Source organism: Nelusetta ayraudi, unplaced genomic scaffold (assembly GCF_046127955.1).
Source record: "Nelusetta ayraudi isolate G7.1 ecotype Tasmania unplaced genomic scaffold, CSIRO-AGI_Nayr_v1 ptg000081l, whole genome shotgun sequence".
Lineage (NCBI taxonomy): Eukaryota > Metazoa > Chordata > Actinopteri > Tetraodontiformes > Monacanthidae > Nelusetta > Nelusetta ayraudi.
Genome location: NW_027466131.1, coordinates 726503 through 746771, shown reverse-complemented (window position 1 = coordinate 746771; position 20269 = coordinate 726503). Strand labels below are relative to the sequence as shown.

At 45.0% G+C, this 20269-nt stretch overlaps 1 long non-coding RNA gene and 1 other non-coding gene across 2 annotated transcripts; one reads left to right on the top strand and one right to left on the bottom strand.

Moving 5' to 3' along the window:
• Positions 1–963: 963 nt before the first annotated feature.
• Positions 964–2901, bottom strand: LOC142900287 (uncharacterized). The gene is made up of 2 exons (XR_012928877.1): positions 2540–2901; positions 964–1859 (listed from the first exon to the last, which is right to left on the bottom strand). It is a non-coding gene; the product is annotated as an uncharacterized LOC142900287 (long non-coding RNA).
• Positions 2902–3077: 176 nt separating this feature from the next.
• LOC142900299 (U6 spliceosomal RNA) lies at positions 3078–3183 on the top strand. The gene has a single exon (XR_012928879.1). It is a non-coding gene; the product is annotated as a U6 spliceosomal RNA (small nuclear RNA).
• Positions 3184–20269: the final 17086 nt, after the last annotated feature.

The window sequence follows — 20269 nt, the reverse complement described above, 5'->3', positions numbered from 1 at the left end:
AATAAATTGAACCTTGAGCATTGAAGCTCTAACCTGATTGAGATGAACCTTTTTTTTGAAGGATTTTCAGTCACATTTCAAAGGCCGCTTTTGCAAAAAGGAATCCATCAAGGGTCACAGAGAGTAATAATAATAAATAAAGTTATTTCAGGGTCTGAAATATTCACGTTTTTATTCCTGCGGAGGGGAAGGGGGGGTACAGCCACCCCCCACACTAATATAAAGAAGAATATAAAACATTTTCACCATGCATATTTCAGGATAGAGGATTACTTGAGAGAAACAAAACTGCATGAAAAAGGCATTTCATGGTGACTTTGAGCCTGGCTGCTGGATTAAAAGCAGCCCTATAAACAAACTGCTCAACCCTCTCTGACTCTAAAGCTTTTTGGAATAAAGTAATAACATGCCGATTCGGCGGCAAACAAGATGTCATTTTTTATTGCTTCCTGAATGTTTCAGATGCTCCAACAAATCCTTAACGGTACCATGAAATAAGGACAATGTGTGCAATGTATGGAATAAGGCATACATTGTGTTTCCGTCTCTGAAGGGAAGCTCTTGGCAAGCTGCTAGTGCAGATGTGCTCTTTTCAGCAGGTAATCCACCAGATATCAGAAAGGTCTGAACTGTCCAGAGCCGGCGGCTTCATCCAGGATGATCCATCCGTGTCAGATGGAAAACAAAACCCCGGCTCCTCTTTGTGCGGCTCCTCACTTCAGGCTTAGACAGCCTTGTTATCCAGTGACTGTCGGCAGGGTGGGTTATCTTTATATTCTTTCTATCATGTGCAGAAATGATCACAAGCTCGAGGGTTATCTTTAGAAACAAACGTGAGGGGTAATGACAAAGTGGGAGCCATAAAGCTGCTCATACAGGGCTGCTAAAAAAAGAAAAATAATCACAAGTCTTGTAATTTTATTGCCAAACTTCAATCCCAAGTTCACTTTGTGAAACTTGTGAATAACGAGAATGTTATTCATTCTGCAGACCAACAAATTCAACCTTTTAGACACGGAGGGGAAACAATAGTTTCACAGCAGCGAAAAGCACTTTGCCACGGGAAAAGAAAGAAGATCACATATTACAACCTTTGTCTGACATTATGGTTTCCTGCAAGCAACATTCTCTTCATACACAATGCAAACGCTGATTCTCAGACACACTGATAGGCGGTCAGCCACTGGCCCTTTATCACACCCCTCACAGAAGGGCACGTAAAGGTTGGCCATTTGATGAAATAAATTATCACGGTCTTTTTACTTTGCACGGCCCATTTCCATGGAAAGACTGAGTTGCCTCAGATAGCACCTAGTTTGGGAAGGAGGTCTGCATATCAAATTTTATATATTTCCATGCACAAAATGAGCTGAAGATTAGAGATACTGAACCATTTCCAGCGATAATTTCGGTCCTACTGATGTGTGATCGGGGTGTAAAATTCCCGTGAAGTGTTAAAGCTGCTGCTCTTTTCATTGTTTGCCCTCATTGCAGTTTCTTATGTTGAATTTTTTTTTAGACAGGATTAAAGTGGATTTACTTGCATCCTCTATGTGCAACTGAGGGTAAATTATGTGTCCAGACATATTTTGAGAAGAGGGGTTGAGACATGTTATGCAATCTAATTAATACCTGGATAATATGGAATACTGAGCGGCGTTCAGACTGAAGGTCCCACAGGGCCGTGTGCTAGCCCACTACCTGCTCCGACAAGGCTCTGCTGTTTTTGCAACAAAATGTCAATTTCTCCCTCGACCGTTTCATTAGTTTCATGTTTGAGATGGATAGCTGGCCCTGGGTCTGCGCCGCCAGCCCATCCACTTTTCTCCTCACCTCTGGGGCCAATTAGGGCAGTGGAGCTGAAAATAAATGAAACACAGTGGCAAAATAGCGTTTACTTCAAAACCTCATAGCACTTTAGAAGATCTCCCTCTGATCTGAAGCTGAATTAGCCGCCTGATATTCCCTTTGATCTCTGAGTTTTTTTAAGGTTTTTTTTTGCATTTGTTGCCAACTTATTGAACAGCCACTCCAGAGGAACTCTTGGCACTCACTGTTGGACGCACACACACTTGCACGCACAGCAAGGGGATGTAAAATGCAGGCGTTCTGCTTCAAGCACGTAAAATACATTTTTCAAAATCCCAGACAAACTCCAAACTCAAAGATAATTCATAATAACAACAGCAAAACATTCAACACCCACATTCAACACCCACAATCAAACAGCCTTCAGTGTGTTCCTCATAGCCAGAGGAAGGCCAAATACAGATACATTCTTAAGCAACTTTATTATTTTAGGTAAGTGGAGTTCACACAGTTTCCATAGGTGGCGCTGTTTCACCTATTTAAAAAGGAAAGCGATTTCGGTTGTAAAGATAAAACATTTTCTTGTTTTCTAAGCAGGGGTTCTTAGTTTTTCAAAACCCTTGAACAAACAGATGGAAGAGCAACTGTTGAAACGCATAAACACCCACAAGACGACAGTCGTTGTAAAATTAAGTGAATTGTTTCGTTTGTTTAATCGACCCACACTCACGATACTTTCTGGAAGATCACATATACATTCCTCGCGTCTCACTACTGCTCTTCCGGTATATTTATTACTGCCAGGATATGAATCGGTTGATCTCTTGCCGAACTGCGCCGAAACACACTCCACTCTTCCGCTGTTTGTGGGTTGCCTGTGCAATCGGTGAGGTCACCGGCTCGTCCCCCTCCTCGGCTCTCCCATAAACCGTCCCCTGACTTGTGTCGGGATCGTACGGGGGTGGAGTTACGTCATTCGTTTGGTCACGTGACTTCCCATTTACCAATCAGAACTGCGTGACGTAGGCAGTCAGCGCTCGTATTTCCCATCAGCCTCTAGTGATCGCCAGTGATAAACAGGAATTAATATTTATTAAATAAGGTTCTGGTGGAAGATATTTTTAACCTTCTTATATGTTACAAATGATTGTGCATCGTATGTATATGTTTTAAAAATGTTGAAATTAAACAACTTTCTCGGTACACCATGAGTTGATATACTTTACATTTACAGCTATTTAAATACAAGACCCCGCCAAGTGACTGTCGTGTTACTTTGGTAGCACATATACTAAAATTGGAACGATACAGAGAAGATTAGCATGGCCCCTGCGCAAGGATGACACGCAAATTCGTGAAGCGTTCCTTATTTTGCAAATGTGATACGTAACAAATTCATATTTAATGTGAAATATATCAATATACTATTTTCTTTTTAAATATGAAACGAACGTAATTCTAAACCTTTGCAAAAGCTACCCAACTATGTCCAAAATAGAAGAAAAAGAGTTTAATCAATACTACTACTACTCCTCCTCCTACTACTACTAATACATTATATTGTTATGAGTGTTCTCATATTTAATGTTAATTTACAGATTGACCTGCTGCGACAGAAAAATAAAATATGATAAGAAATACATAAAATAAACAATTTCACTGTAATTATTTGATTATGTCATGTTACGTTAATTTTGAAGCACACGTGAGGTGAATAAAAGGAGTAAAGTATGTTTAAGGATGAGTGGTTAGATATTTAATGTTATTTGGTCTTGGTGCTACCATTATTCATGAAAACAATTGTCTTATACGATAAAAGCCAAAATGGACTTGCATGTTTAAAAAATGTGTTCGTGTGAAAGAAAGAAAGAAAGAAAGAAAGAAAGAAAGAAAGAAAGAAAATTCCAATGTTTGGGTGAATCATTGGAAAATTACGTTAGTATTGTCCAGGTTTGATTCCTCCCTGTGTGACACTTGCTGGCCCATTTGTGAAGCAGCATAAAGAATGTTAGTTAGTTAGTTAGTTAATCGTTCCAAAATGCCACATTTCTGCATTCCGCTGCCTCGACCTGCTGTCAATCACAGCTGGTCTGCAGTGCCGGTTTCTGAGAAGTCTCCAGTTAAACTTAATGCTATCCTTTCTTCTGCTGGCTGTGTGGAGGTTGTATGTGTGTGTGCTGGAGGATGGAGTGCCAACTGTTGAATGCCCAGCAGGTCTTTTAAAAAAAATAAAAATAAAATGTGTGTGGTGATGGAGAAAGTTGTGTGCCACCAGGTTGGCACAGCACCGGCGCCTCTTGGAGATGACAGTGTTGTGTGGCGGTGTGTTGAAAACTAAACTGTTTAATATTGACTGTAACATTTGGACGGAGGCCAAACTTGGAAAATCCAACCAGGATAAATGTTTCGGCTATCAAAATGAAGAACACCGTTTACCAGGAGTCTTTGGGCTCTGGCTGCTGATTGTGTTTGGACTGTGCTGAAAAGTCAAAACAGAGAAACAGCAGGCCGACTTGTCGCAGTCATCTGAGCTGGGGCTGAGAACACAGTGGGTTCGCGGAGGGCGGAATCGATAACACATGAGGCCGCCGGCTTTAAAACGTCTTGTTCAGGTGTTGTGGCTTCGGTATTGAACTGTTTGCCAGCTGCTAATAGTCCTTGTGTGTGTGTGTGTGTGTGTGTGTGTGTGTGTGTGTGTGTGTGGCGGCTGTGCTGTGAGGGAATGGGATTGATTTCCAATTCCATGGCACAGTCACTACAACAAAACCTCCTGAAGACCACTCTTAGCGTGCAGCCAAATGATCAAAACTCGAGTCATCCTCAGAGCGGACGTGGCACGGCCCTTACTATTGCGCGGCGTTAAAAGGTTCCACGTTCCACTCAGCAACTTTTCTTTCCAAACTCCAGCGGCACAGGTTCTTCATGATCAATCACCCTGCGTTCACAGCCTCCAGCCGAAACCGAGGCTTTGCTGGGCCACATGTTTGGAACGGGGACAAAAAGAAGGCGGTCACCGGCGTGGGAGAAGCATCGGGGAGGTTGAGGGGTTCCTCTGTGATTTTTCAGACACTGATTCTTGCTGGAAAATACTTTCAAAGTTCATTTTGGAGAATATGGCATTTCGAGGGGTTTCCGCTAACCTGACAAGAGGAACTCTCCACAAACAACGCTGCACATTTTTATGCTGGTATTTTTATGTGTTGCATTAAAACTGGAGTAAGTCAATTTATTTTTTAGAAACACCTCTACGCTTCGGCTTGCATCAGTAGTTGTAATGAGTTCTCCTGGCAGTCCATCTAAAAGTTGTAATAAATAATATAGAACACTCTGACAGCAGCAATAAAAAATGACTAAACATGAGATGAAAGTTTTAAAGTAGTGCAATAATAAATGGTGAGAAAAATGCTTAAAGTAAGGGCGAAATGCTGCGTTTAAACTAGTGAAGATTCTTGAAATTATTTGACACACAATTCTTCTTTCTGCCGTCTGTATAATGATGTGGGTGTTTCTCTTTTTTCAATTTATATTTCTCGTGGTCTGGGGAATAAGTGAGAGCTCATAACATGCTCTGTGAATTCAGCGTATGTGGGAGGTCTCATTTCTTTTTTTCTCTCTCTTGTTTGAGGAGCCTCGACTCTGACCTCCAGAGACGACCCATAATAACTTCTCTGCAATCAATGTTCAAAGTTAGTTTGCCCTCCACCCACAGCAATATCTCCAATTTCTGCATTCACTTTCAAGCTGCTGCTCAAACCCACACACATACACTGCATCTGTGTGTGTGTGTGTGTGTGTGTGTGTGTGTGTGTGTGTGTGTGTGCCTGTAACCTTTTTCATTCTCCACATATAAGATTCAGAGAACCATATATTTCATATATGCGTCTGCTGCTGTGGCAAAGAAATATCAAACCTCAAGAGTCAATTATTCATATTTTTTCCCTTTTGTATGGATTAAAATGCATGAATGAGAAAATGATGGAGGCTCAGAGGGCGTTTCCTGATTTTACGTTTGATAGGCGGTGATATAATTTAATCAGAGCTTCAGCTGGGCTGCTGCCGCCTGACTCCAGATGTATGCGTACATTAAACCCATTTTTGTTTTTTTTCTGTGTTTTTTTCCAGTGAAAAAAAAAAGTCCTTGACTGGAATCCAACTCTGAGAAACGAGACTGACAGTGCGGCGGCACGACGGCGGGCCTTCCACCTGCTGCTGCCTTGTTGCATATTTCATATCAGCCACCGTGTTTCTGTGTCGCACATTTGAAGTCGTGGCATCAAAATTTCACAGGGTTGAATATGTATATGCATGTATATAGTTTGTTTTTTTTTCTGCCAAATTTGTTTTTTCTTCTCTCTTTCTTTCATTGTTCCGCTTCGGCGTTCGCCACGGCAAAGTCAATTTAGCATGCATCGCTCATCAAAAGCAACCTTGTCTGCCAGCTGCCGTGCCAAAACCTCCTCTTTGAGAGCTGGGCTGTTGTCATATGCTTAAATTATTCATCCGAATTTTAATAGACAGGAATATGATTATATAGTTTGACAATGGAGAGTAGGGGGGCAGGAGAAGAGGCTGCTGGTGCTGGTGCTGCTGCTGCTGCTGGAGGAGGTGGTGGAGGGGCGAGCCACCAAAATTCATTTCAAACATTCATGCATATTTAATCGGCCGGGTGCAAAGACTTGACACAGCAGTGTAATAATCCCAGTGCGGGAAGTCGTTATCGCCATCACAGGCAGCGTGTGGCGACTCTGCGGCTTCGCTGCACCAAACGGCTGCAGGTGTTTCTGCTCAACAAGGCGAAATTATGGAATCCAGAGTCAAAACCAGTGGCTCCTCACAACACAACACATATCTTCTCCTCCACCCCCCACCCCCCACCACCACCCCACCCTGTATTTACACCCATGTTTTTCCCCCTGAAGCAAATGTTTTGCAGTTTTGTTTCATACGCTTTTGCAAGAGGACTTGAAAAAATATCTCTGTCCAGGTGGGACGGCAGAATATCACCCTGCATTACGAACAACCCGTTTTTGAAGTCTACATGGCTGTGCGGTGACCATGAAGTTTTAAGAAAATGTCTATTTTAAATCAGTGTGACTCAGTATCAGATCCATAGCAAAAATATGTAAAAATAAATATCCTTTTTCATTTGTTGACTTTCATTCCTTCATTCATCTTCCATACCCGCTTCTTCCTGAGCTCAGGGTCACGGGGGTCTGCTGGGGCCTATCCCAGCTGTCATAGGGCGGAGGCAGGGTGACACCCTGGACAAGTTGCCAGTTCATCACAGGGCATTTGTTGACTGTGTGAAATCAAAATTTCCAAGCCTCCAAATTTCAGTTTTAAAGCTTGTTGCGGGTTAAATTGAACTGTGTTAGCAAGAAGGAGGACAGATGACGGGAACCCAGTGTGTAGTTCAGGGAACCTCTGGTCTGGTCCCTCCACTTCCCTCTGCACTGCTTCACTCTGACTCAACCCTCTGGGCTCTTTTCACACGGAACACAAGTTGCCAGTTCCTTTGCAGATTCCTTGGTGGAAGACTATTCATAAACGAGTCGTTCATTAATCTGTGTTGCACTTTATTTCACTCCCCCTCAATGTTTCGTCCTAAATGTGGCCAAAGAGCAGCCGAGGTGCCCCCACTCCTCGGCTTTCCTTGTCGCTGCACCCCTCCAAGTCCCCGCCACTCTGCCGAGTAGTGAAAAAGTGTGCACGCCACCCACCCTGACAAACTTAACAGTCCTAACTCGGAAGTGAAATATTCATTACACGGCGCCATGGTGCGGAGCGCGAGACGCCCCCCTTTGTGTCGATCCCTCGCGGAATACTTCTTTAATTGCAGCCTCCACTGTGTCGCAGGATAGCGGGGCCGATCAGAAAATCTGTCAGAGGAAGGCGTTCAATGGTGAAGCCGAGCCAGGAGGCCTGTTAAAAGACAAACACGGGGAGACGGGATGGGCGAGCGGCGGCGGGGAACCCAGGAGGGCTTCCTCGCCACGCCGTCATGAAAGAGCAGCGGCGATGTGGGACGCTCAGGCACACCGCGGCTTTATTTGCATTTGTTCCATAAAGACATCTTCATTCAGGTTAGTGTGTGCGCGCGCGCATGTGTGTGTGTGTGTGTGTGTGTGTCTGATACAAGCTCGTAGATCATCCATCAGCCGCTGCTCAGTCCACAGGTTAGCCGGCGTACAGAGATTTACAGCTCACGCCGTGTCACGTCTGCATAAATCATACTCGCCTGAGTAACAGCAAACATCGCTACTGGCTAAAGGTCAGTATTTCTAAGTGACAGACGCAAGCGCGGCTGCCTGAGACGCACGTCCTGCAGGGCACTCGGCAGCATTTCATTCACTGCTGGGTTAGCTGCCAGATGGATGAAGGTAATAAGACTTCACTCGTTCTCTCTCTCTTTCTCTCGCTCGCTCTTTTTTCAGGGCTGTCTTACCACTTACTTCTTCTTTTGGCATCGGCAGTCACTTGCTGACTGCACCTGTCTTCCATTCGACGCTGGACCATTGACCGTATAAAAAAGATGGGCACGGCTTCGACAAGGAGGCCAACGGCGAAGGACCAAAACCTGCATTCTATCGTTTGGCCAGCAGGGACCGCCAAAGTTGGTTGCAAAAAGGCTAAAAATGACTGTCAATATGAAAAGGAGGACAAATATTTCTGGACAACCCAAAACTTAATATCAGAGCTAGTGGTTTGTCCAAAAGGTGGCGCTAATTTAAGAGAGATTGATTTTTGAGATTTTTGAGATCGCAATGAATCTTGCAGGTCAAACAGCAGCAGTTGAAAAAAAACAAAACAAAGAATAAGAATATGCACACTTTTTTTTTTTTTTTTTTTTTAAAAGAAAGGATTGTGAAAAAAAGGTGAAAAAAATCCAAACACGTAGCCTTCCACAGGAATAAACAGGTGGTGCAGAGCAGCTAGATGGGGACTAGCAGATGGATGAGAGTTGGATGGCAGCAGAAGAGACGTGGAGGTCTGAGCGAGATCGTGGCCCTTCGGCGGAAATGCGCTGTGTTTGACGTTCAACACTAAACACAATACACACAACCAAAGAGACAAGACCGAACCAGACTGTCCCAGTCCACTGGGCTGCTGAGCAGCAAAAAAACACTGGCGGCTGCAATCAGGAAAGACCCTCGACTGGCTCAGTCTCAATTCTTCCAAGTTATAGATGGCACCAGTGTACCTTTTTTTTTAATGAACAGGTGCAGCAAACTATTATAGCTCATATTTGTGCCTGAAGTATCAACAATCAGATGTTTGCAAGGCTTTTGAAAATGATACTTTCACCTTTTTGCCACAAGACAGAAAGTAATGCAAGTGCCAATGATGCAGAAGCTCACAGGGCTGTTGAGAAATTATTGAGAGCAACAGAAGCTTGCTCTCTCTCTCTCTCTCTCTCCCCCCCCCCCACCCTCTCTCTCCCTCTTTCTCTCTGGCTTGACAAGGACGAAATATAAAAATTGGATCAGCTTGCTGAAAGACATAAAGTGAAGCGGACAAAGATTTACTTTTTATTTTTTGAATTTCGCCCTCCAAGGATGGATCCTGACGTTTCGGTCTGCACCGGTTCCACCTCGCCATGTTTGCCCTCCAGGCTGCGGCCGGTTTCATCACCGCTTCCTGCTACCGTCCATCCGTCATCCGCAGAGTTCCTCGCAGAGAGAGCGACTCTCCTCCGGATAGCAAAACAATTACCGTGGCTGTGTCACAGGCAGCTCCGCCGAGTTCCCGGCTTCTTCTGAGTGAATGCCAGCTTTTTCTGAAGCTCGTCTCCCCTCTCCGCCCCCCCCCCCCCCCCCCCCCCCCCCCTTGCTGTCTCATGGAGATGTTGGCCCGGCTATCGCTGTTGGCCAGTCGTGCCGCTGTTTGAGATGTGCTCGCCGCGCCTCAGTCTGGAGGGAAGCGGTGACAGGCTTATCTCCCCCGGCGCTCACTCACCTGGAAAAGAAGGAAATATTAAAAAAAAAAAAGAAAGAAGGGAGGCCGAAGGAGCTGGCTGCTTCGCTGAGCACCTTCCTCCAGCGGCTGAAAGCCACTCTCCCAGCGACAAGGAGAAGGAGAAGAAGTCCATTTCATGAATTCATTTCATTTGGAATTAGGCCTGAAGTGTGAGACGCGTCCGGGATGTGGAGAGATTTACGTGTGAGGCGGGATAAACATTACACCCGACAAAAGACATGCAAGAGAGGTTTAGAACCAGTGCACGCACACACAGCCAAGCATGTCCTGAATTTGAAGAAAAGTATGAGAAATATGATGGCAAATTGTTGTAAATGAAGGTTGTTGTAAGAACCTTGAGGCTGAAACTCTGAAAGTCTGACGCAGGATCGAACACAGCCAACCTTTTATCAAGCTCCTCTCTGAATGGCCTGTGTGTCTTGAACCAAAATCATCCATGCAACCATCCACCCATGCATCCATCCATCCATCCATCCATCCCCCCTGCCCCCCCCCATCCCCCTCTGTGGTTGGTCGCTGTAAATCGCCGCCGCTGCTGCCTCTCTCTCTCTGTCAGTGTGGACTCAGCTGTGCTCTGTTTATCTTGGAACAGCTGACACGCTTTGTGTTTGCTCGTGCTCATCACGCCGCCGCAGGTTCAGGTGATCGTCGTCGTGACGGTTGCATGATAACAAAGTCTTCAACACCTTGCCCTCCTGGTTCCCATGGCAACGAGCCCGCTGTTGGCGCTCGTGCGAACTTCTCGGAGAAACTGGTCTGTGCGTGCGTGCGTGCGTGCGTGTGCTTGCGACTCAGAGGAATTGAGCGATTGTGTGTGGTTGTGTTTTACAGGAACCTGCAAGGAAAGTATAATTTTTTATATACATTATCTTGTTCTGTAACACACACAGAGGTTCACAAGTGTTTTGCGTGCCAGTGTTCCTGGTGGTAACAAAGTCCATCAGAAACATTTCACCAAATCCGCTGATGGCTACAAACCGAAAACACCAACAAAGATGCTCGTCATTGTGCCAAACCGCCTGGCCTGGGGTCAGAGGTACTTTTCTGGGTATTTGTGTGAAGGTTTTTATTTCCTGGCGTCTTCGGTTCATGCTGACTGCCTTTTCCAGCGACAGCAACCGCTTGAAGACGTCTGGGAGCAAAAAGGTAAATAACATGTCAAAGCTGTGCCGTCATGTCTGGCGGCGCAAGACGAGTTCAGATGCGTCAGGTGTCGCGGGTTTACAGAGGTGTGTGTGTGTGTGTGTTTGTTTGCGTGTCTGTGGTTGGTGCTGTGTGTCTAAATGTCCCTGTGTTTTGATGCAAATAATACAAAGAAAAGCACAGGAGCGTTTTTGAAGAGGAACGTTTTTTCTCAGCTGCTCGTCTTAATCTCTCTCTCTCTCTCTCACACACACACACACACAGACACACGAGCACACACATGCTAGTCAATTGGTGGACAGTATCTCACGCCACAGACGCAAATTAGTCCGCTGTGACATTTCAGCGCTTAAAGAGGAAGATTTTTTTTTTTCGTCTGACCGATTGGACACCAGCCTTTGGACAGCGCTTTCAAAATGCTCAAACACACACACACACACACACACACACACACACACACACAGACTCTATTATGTCCATTCAGCCTTGACAGACGGACTCAGACAGGAACCAGCGGCTGATGGGAACCAGAGGCAAATTTTTCCACACGCCCAGTCGGATCAGCTTTGATCTTAGTGGTGTTATTAATAAGAGTCAACACACCCACACGCACGCAAACACGTACGCGCACACACACACCGCTTTGTATTGTCCTGCGTTCAATTATTTTCCAATTTATTTCTTACATTCCGTACTTTTTCCCCATTATTACCAGTTTATCACTCCCTCCGCCCGATGAATCACCTCTTTCCCTTTCATCACTGCTGGGACCTAAAGCTGATCGGACCATACTTGGTAGTAACCTTGATAATATTTCACACACCATCTGGATATTTTCTTCCCTTCGCTGGCATGATTTTAATGTGCGAGACAGGACAGAAAAAATGGAGAGATGAAAACAGGACCTTTAACTTTATCACAGTTTCTCGGTCCCCCACCCATTCCCTTCACTTCTCCCGTCATCTGTCACGTCTCCAGCAACCAAACTAAGAGAGCACAACACGTACAGTAGTGGGGGAAAAAAAAGAAGTTTTTGAACACCCTTAAAATGTTACTCAATCCCAAGTATTGATCTTAAGTATTTGCCAGGGCTCCGAGTGTGTAGCACAGACCCGTGGCTGCAGCAGATCCGCCACAGCTGAAGTCCTGGCAGCGGCGTACGTTCAGAAACTCACTTTATGCAAAAGGCTTTGACAAATTTCTCAGTTTGCCCCAACAAGTGCTCCACATCACCAGGAGGGGAGTAAACAATCAGTCACCTCTGGCAGCGGAACACTGTGAGCGGTGGTCGCGAGTTTGTTCTCCTTTTGGCAACATGGTTACCTTGGTAACAAAGCGAGTAACAAGCAGGTCGAGTTGTGACGTCACTGATCATCACATCTGCACGAAATCAAGAATCTGTATCGCCGCCGTGGAGAAAATTACAATCATACTCTGTTTGGCTGCAACACCAAGCACCTATCAACCACCAACACGTCATCTGTGAATCCTGCCTTAGCCTGTTTTAATATCTTGGAATACAACTGACCTACCGACCGACTGACACACTGAACCACATAACGATCAACAGACTGACTGACCATATATGTATATATATATATATATATATATGTATATACATTCAGACACACAATATATATATATTTACATATGATATGCATATGGAACATGCTGTTATTGTTATACTACTGTATCCACATCTTTGTGGATACAGTAGACTCAATACAGCCTTTTTCCCCCCCACGTGATTCCATCCCAAGTCCAAGTCACTTTATATCAACTCATGTATCAACTTTCTGCTACAACTTGGATGTTCACTTTCTGCTTGCCTCTGTCTCCACTCTTTCCCTCCATCTCTCCGTCTCTCTATCTGTGACTCAGTCTTTCCTCCAGTCTGACTCTCTCTCAGTCTCCCTCCTCGCCAAGCATCTCCGCCTGCTCGCCGTTCCACCTCCTCTCCTCCCGTCTGTCTGGTTCTATTTTTGTTCGTCACTCTTTATTTTAGTCTCTGCACGGCTCTCCGTCCCTCTGTTATTTCATTGGACGTCTCGCCAGCGTTTTTCAGTCTCACCGAATACGGCTGCGAGTCGACCTCAGACCTCTCATCTTCCTCCCTGTGTGAGCAACCTGCCACACACACACACACACACGCACACACACACACACACACCCACACCCACACGCGCGCACACACACTGCATATACGTATCTGCCCCTGGTTGCCTGCAGCGACTTCCAACTTAATAAGTACATTGTTTATGGGGCTATAAGCAAAATGTTGCCTGCACAGCTCATTACTGCTGAGTAGGGAAGGGAACTCCCAGGCGACACACACACGCACACACACACACATACACACACACACACACACACACACACACAATGGTGTCAGTCCTATACATGCTGTCTTTCACCAGATGCATTATTTTTCAGCGTATATATATTTTTTGAATGCTCACAGCTGCACACGCCGCTCTTCACAGATGTTTTGAAAGCTGTCAACGCTGGCGACGAATGTCTTTTCTTTCCTCCGGACTGAGCAGTTGCTTTGCGCCGATTAACACCTCGTTAGCAAGTGTGAACCTAGTGTTGGCCCCTTTCACGAGAATGATGCCCACTCACCAGAGTAACACAGAGACGATAAACAAGGCGGACAGCTGAATATATCACCTGTTAATTAGTGCTTTGAAGTTTAGACAAGGAGAGATGACCGAAAGCGAAATACGAGACAAAGCTCGTGCAAAGCCCTGATGGTGAAGTGCAATTTTAGCTACTTTAGCCTGCGTGTCTTTTGTAAGGCACACACACACACACACACGCGCGCGCGTGCGAACACACGTACGCACGCTTATCCTGACACAGTGACACACAAACAAAGCAAATACTCCAGTTTTATCTTGAGCAAATGATTCACTCAAGATCCTAGAAGCAACTACAGAAAATCCTGATGATAGAAATTGATCGAAAATGAAGATACAAACCAATAAATTGAAAGGCAAAGGCATGAAAGTCAACCTGATGATCCTTTGCCGAAAAATAATCTGAGACATCAGTTCTGACAACCTGCGGATGTGAAGCTGAAGCTGATTCTTTGCTGAATCCTTTTTTTTTAGCGCCAGTCGTCTGAACAGGCGTCACATTTGTCTCAGAGCCGCTCATTCACTGTCACGCTGTCACGTCCCCTGCAGGCCACGCTGTCGGGAGCCACCGCGGCTGCAGGAGAGGCGACAGTTTGTGACACCTGAACACATGTTGGCAGTGGGAGCAAGCCGAGGAACAGACGGAGACGCAGCACAGCCGGGGAAGTCAGTGTGTGTGTGTGTGTGTGTGTGTGTGTGTGTGTGTGTGTGTGTGTGTGATTGATGGAAAAGCTCCTCTGTGACTCAGGTCTGCCTTCAGAGACACAACAACCTTATTATTACATGCAGGAAACACAGAAAAACACAAAGTGATGTTCACACAGCGTGACAGCAGCAATATTAGACTGGTTATTAGCGTTTGTGGTCCCGGCGGGGCGGCGCTGACACTGTCAGGAGACTTCGGTCGAACGAGTCAGTGTGAGGAAGAGTTAATCCGGTCAGATCGTGCCGTTCGACAGGAGTGCACGCACACAAAGTGGCAGTGGAGGCGGTGGCGGCGGCGGCAACAGAGGTTCACAAATTCCTTTGAGACAAGAATAATAATTTTTCCCAACAAGATTCAGGCGTTGCGGATTTTGTCCTCTGTCAATAATGTTGCCGATAATTGAATTCGGTGCCTCAAAGGTGAGAGAGAAAGAACAAAGGAAAGGAGAGAGACAGCGAGACGCAGGAAGTGACCGAAAAATTGTCCACGTCAACCTGTTTATCTTTGCCAAGAGACGACTTATCGAAATGCGCTCTTTCTGGATCACGGTGGATTGACTGACGCGGCCGAAGAGCGAAATAATTGCCTCAAAAATAACAAACAATTACAGCAGATACTTGGAGATTGGCCACACACACACACACACACACACACACACACACACACACACGGTCCTGCCGATGAGGCGACTACAAAGCAGCCACGTTTGTTGAGCTTTCATTGCGTTGATGGAGGTGTGAAGGTTCCGTTTGATCACAGTCTCATCCGCGGCCCAATTAGCGCAGCCCGCTAGCTGCCAACCTGACTGAGCGGCGAAGCAGAGACGGCCTTGAAGTCCATCTGCACTCCTCTGTTTTCTTTTTATTGACGCCAAATTAGTGCTTCTCGGCACTTTGATAAATTTTTTAACTGACACATATCTGGCCGTGGGCAGGTTACGGCGGAAGGGGAAACTCCTCTCGGCAGATGAAAGAGGCGCCGCGTCTCCAGTGATACGGTTCTGTGTCATATCTGAATTAAAGACGACAACGACAACGGCGCGTGTTAACAAATAAACAGCGTCGGGGCGATGTGTCCCGGGGAATGAAGACGACTTGTTGTACAACGTTGACGGCCGAGCGCGAGGCTCAGTGAGGAAAAGCAGGTGTGACGTCTGTGTTTAGCTGGGGTTAGCTAAATTAGCCAGTGTTTCTATGGCAATTTTAAGTTGCATGATCTTCTGTGAGTTTACACAAAGACTGGTTGCTGCTCCAACTTTGAGAACAACAACTTCCCCGAGTATGTGACACGATTTCTTTAAAATATCACAGTAGAGGGCAACAGAGTGGTGCAGCGGTTAGCACTGTGTGCACGGGCTCTCTCCGGATTCCCCGGCTTCCTCCGCTTCCTCCCACAGTCAAAAAACATGGATTTGAGGTGAAATGGGAACTCTAGATAAGTTTGTTTGTGCATATGCATGGTTGTTTGTCTTGTCTGTAACCCGCCTTTGCACTAACACAGCTAGAATCCATCAAACTCCAATGACCTTGATTGCAGGGAAAAGCGTGTATAGAAAAAAACCCCCACAAGTTTAAATATTACCTACCTAGATTTGTTAGTAACTTGTTTTCATTCCATGAGATTTTGAAACTGTCACGTCAATACTGACCAGTGCGGGTGGGCACAACCACATCAACAGTTATCAAAACTAACACAGGAGAACCACAGGGTTGTGTGCTAAACCCATTTCTCTTCACCCACAATACTAATGACTGCACAGACCTACTACCACATACCTCAACTACTCAGAAGACAGAGCCGTCTTAGTTCTTCACTGGTGTGAGCATAACCATTATCCATCTCGATGTTATAAAAGTAAAGGAAAAAACAGCCTCCTCACCTCATCACTCAATCCTCATTGACAGACAAGCTGTGGCAATATGAGTTTTAAATACTTTATACTTTATACTATACTATACTATACTTTATCCATCAATGTATTCACTGTCACAACATGTTCTTGCTTCTCTACAGATTTGCTGGTTTTACTTCTCAGCACTCTAAATTGGAGGTTTTCTTTGCCTTTTAATTTCACAATTCTAATGTACAACATCCAGTTAAAAGAATTCTCTGTGGGTCAGATTTATTTTGATTTTGTATTGCAATATCTCGATGCTGAGCAACTGATATCTAATATTAGTCATGTGGCGTACAGCACACATTTAAACTAGGCAGAAAATGAATGGTGATCAATGATTAAAAAAAAGAAAAAAGAAAGAAGTAATAAATAAATCCCGATGGCTGTCTGTCCCCAGTGGCCTGGTGCAATAACGGCAGTCATGTTGCATTATATAAGAGCTCAGGACGTATCGTGCAGGGCTCAGCTGTATAAAGAGGTCAGGTGTGTGAGAGCTGACCTCATTCACGGCGCTAATCACACTCTCTCACCGCTGCCCATTCTCGCTGTGGGGTCGACAGCCGGAGGACGCGGGAGTGCAGAGCGAGACGAGTGCCGGAAACACGCACTCAAGGGGGCGCACTCCTGTCCGTCCTTCACCTCACTTTCCTGCAACCACAGCCTAATGAAAGCAGAATGTCCCACGATGAACTCCTGCAGCACGCGGCCAGACTCCCCCTACAGGCTGCGTTGAGCGGCAAACGCCTACGTCGCTTGTCGTGTGACGGGGCTTCAAACCAGAGAACGTTTTTCTTCCGACACGGAACGAGGACGGCGAGTAACAATGAGCCATTATTCAAGATTCCTTAAGATGCTGAAAAGTGACGGAAAAATTGCCAGAACAGTCTGTCCTCACTGAAAAAACCTGCCATTGTCCTTCAGAATTCTTTTTTTTTTTTTTTTTTTTTTAATACTTTTTCATTACTTCCTCTTCTAAAAATTATAATCACTCTTTCTTGGTTGTCTATTGCAACTGAATATGAGTAGCAGCATTGTGACCGTGTATCTGCCCCGCAATTCAGGTGGCTGTAGCTGCATCAGAGGTGTCAACTGTAAAAATCCTGAACATCCCTCTTAAAATGCACCAGCCTGAAATATTCTTTTAGTATGAAGCTCCCGGCGCATCCAAGTGAGTCTTTTTTGAAAATCTTTTTTAATTGCCGCTGCAGAACAAACCCTCGTCCCGTCCTGTTGCCCTCCGGCTGTTAGTGTTTTTCACCTGCTACTCCGCTGAGCTGCTGAGGAGCAGGTGAGCAAATCACCACGTATTCCCAAGAAGTCGGTGGCGACAGGCGGGAAACAAACAGAGTTGTGTGTTTTGTCAACACCACTGGAAAACAGCTGCCATTTGGTTTTAAAGTGGTTTCCCAATTAATAGGAGACGGTTTTCAAAGTAGTGGATTTAATTGGTCCTAAATTGCATCCTGTCCTTGAGGATGAAACATACTTTCATGAAACCAGGCCGTTAGATGTTTCAGAAACAGGTGAAAGACGCCTCCGTCATCTTATCTGCTTTGCTGCCGTCGCGTCAAGACATTCAGCTGTGTTTACATGTACAAAATCCCTCCAGTCAGATGCAAAAATAATTTGGCCCTCACGGATGCTGAAGTGAGCCAGTGCACTGAGTCTCGCAACGCTACCGCTTATATGCATAGTCGTTCATCTATCCACCTTCTACATCCGCTGCCAATAGGGAGGTTCGGTTAGCTAGATTGCTAACCAATGTTTACTAAAAGTAAAGTCAGTGTGTCTTTTATGGCTATCCCAATTCTCAACTCAAGAGTGAGTGTGACACCCAGTGACTGGGAGGTATGAACGACGATGCGTGCACATCATCTTTAATTCTGCTCTCTGAAAAACACTTCAGGTAAGAGGCACAAATAAGTGGAACACTGGAAATAATTGTGCTGGGGTTGACCTTCAGGAATGTCTGAAGGGTCCTCCAAGTCAGTGAGTACCTGTATTTATTATCCAAACTACGAAAAATAAAGCTGAGAAATCCCCTTTTTGCCAGGAGGAATTGAGCTCATAAACAAAAATAATTCCAAACAGAAAGTGGGATCGTTCCTGAGTGGAGATTCCTCGCCTCATTACTTCCCATAAAAGCAATAAAACAATAATTGTTTCACGTCTTCAAGCAGCTAAGCAATATCTGCAATGTTGGATTTTATTGTGTGTTTAGAGATATAGCCGCGTTAAGTTTCATCACAGCCTGTTATGTCGGAGAATCAATTTTCTGCCTCCAGATCACTCTCGCATGAGGAGTTTGCGGCTCCTCTCTAACATCTCCTTTGATGTTGTTTATTTACACCATTAAATCGTGGGAGGAGAATAGAGCCATCATCTCATTCACTCTTACTGACAAAATTCTTCTCTTTGTGTTGCAGTGAAAGGACAGCAAAAAAGATAAGATAAAAAAAGGAATAGGGAAACCAATAATGGCAATTGAAGATTTTAAGTGTAAAATGCCACCTTTAAAATTGAAACTCTTGTGAGAGGCAGAATTTCATGATGATTTGCTCCAACTGTTTGTCGTCAGTGAAGAAGAAAAGAGTCACATCTGCTCATTAAGTGTTTCTTTTCATGTCTTTTCATGTTTTCTTGTTGTTTTTTTTTTTTTTTAAAAACTTCAAGGCGTGACATACTCACACACACACACACACGCGCACACACGCACACGCGCACACACAAACGCACACATGTGCACGCACGCGCACATGCATACAGAGATGAGATCACCCCGATGAGATCATCGCGTCTCCTTCATTCTTCTTTCTTTCCCACTCTCTCCCCTGACTAATGTCACTTTTAATTTTGTCACATTTGCCGTGGCACTTGAAACATGGTCTTCATGTTTTGAGCGGCAAGAAGACGACAACAACAACAAAAGAAAAATGAAAAACAAAAAACAACAACAAAAACAAACCAAACATCCACGACACCTGCTCTTCAGGAGGAAAATTCAAAAACATTAAGATGGCACCCGGCCGTCTGAGCTCCCAGCAGACATAAACAGTGACGGCGGCGGGCACATTAATCATTCAGCAAGCAGTTTAACCGCCCATTAGGATGCTTCGGATGAGGGCACATCCGTGTCCTCACTGCTGCTTTTCTTCTGGTTGTCGCTTCAGTACAGCAGCAATAATCCTGACAAAGGCCACAAAACAACATAAGCATAACCGTCATGTTTAGGGGGTTCCTGAACATGATGTAGGGATGTACAGTATCTATCATGTCCAAGTGGAAAGGAACCTGAAGGACACATGAGACCAGGGGCAGGCAAAGCTTTTGACTGGTGGGCCACAGTGGGTTCTAAAATGTGACAGAGGGGCCGGAGCAGCAGCAGATGCATGGAGTGACTTGGTGGCCCACCTCATAGGAGGAAAAATATATAATGGGATGTGTAGAAAACCCGTGCTTTAATGTCAATTGGAAATGAACAAAAGCGTTACAACAAAATATGTTTAATTGAAGCCCCATGGTGTTTAGCTCTTTATTGAAATGACTCTTAAAACATGAAAAAATGGATGAAATACAGCGATTTTGTGACTTACCTATGATTGAAATAATTTCTTCAAATTTGGCGGGCCAGATTAAAAAGCTCAACAAGCCGCATACGGCCCCCGGGCCATAGTTTGCCCATGCCTGCATTAGAGGGTTGGGACTTCATTCATTCATTATTTTCTCTTCATTTGAACAGGTTTTAGACCTCCCACCTGCTTTTCCTGCTTCCGCTTTGTTTTGCTGGATTTGCATCCTGAGAAATAACAACTCACAAGATGTTTTTTTTTTCTCATACCTGCAATCTGCCCTTCCTCCCCTCGACCACCGTGAAAACTCTGAATCCAACCAAACAGGTTCCCCGGGTGACTCCGATGCCACAGCTTCCCTCAGAGGCAGTGCAGCTTTTGTTAATTAAGGGCATAAATTCTGTGTCCTACGCCGCAGCGGCAAACGTAGCGCTGCTGAGAACAACAACAATGACAGAAAAAAGGGAAAAATAAATAAAGGGCAAACCCTCAGTGAGTCAGACGTGCCGCTCTGGCGAGTCCTCCAGGA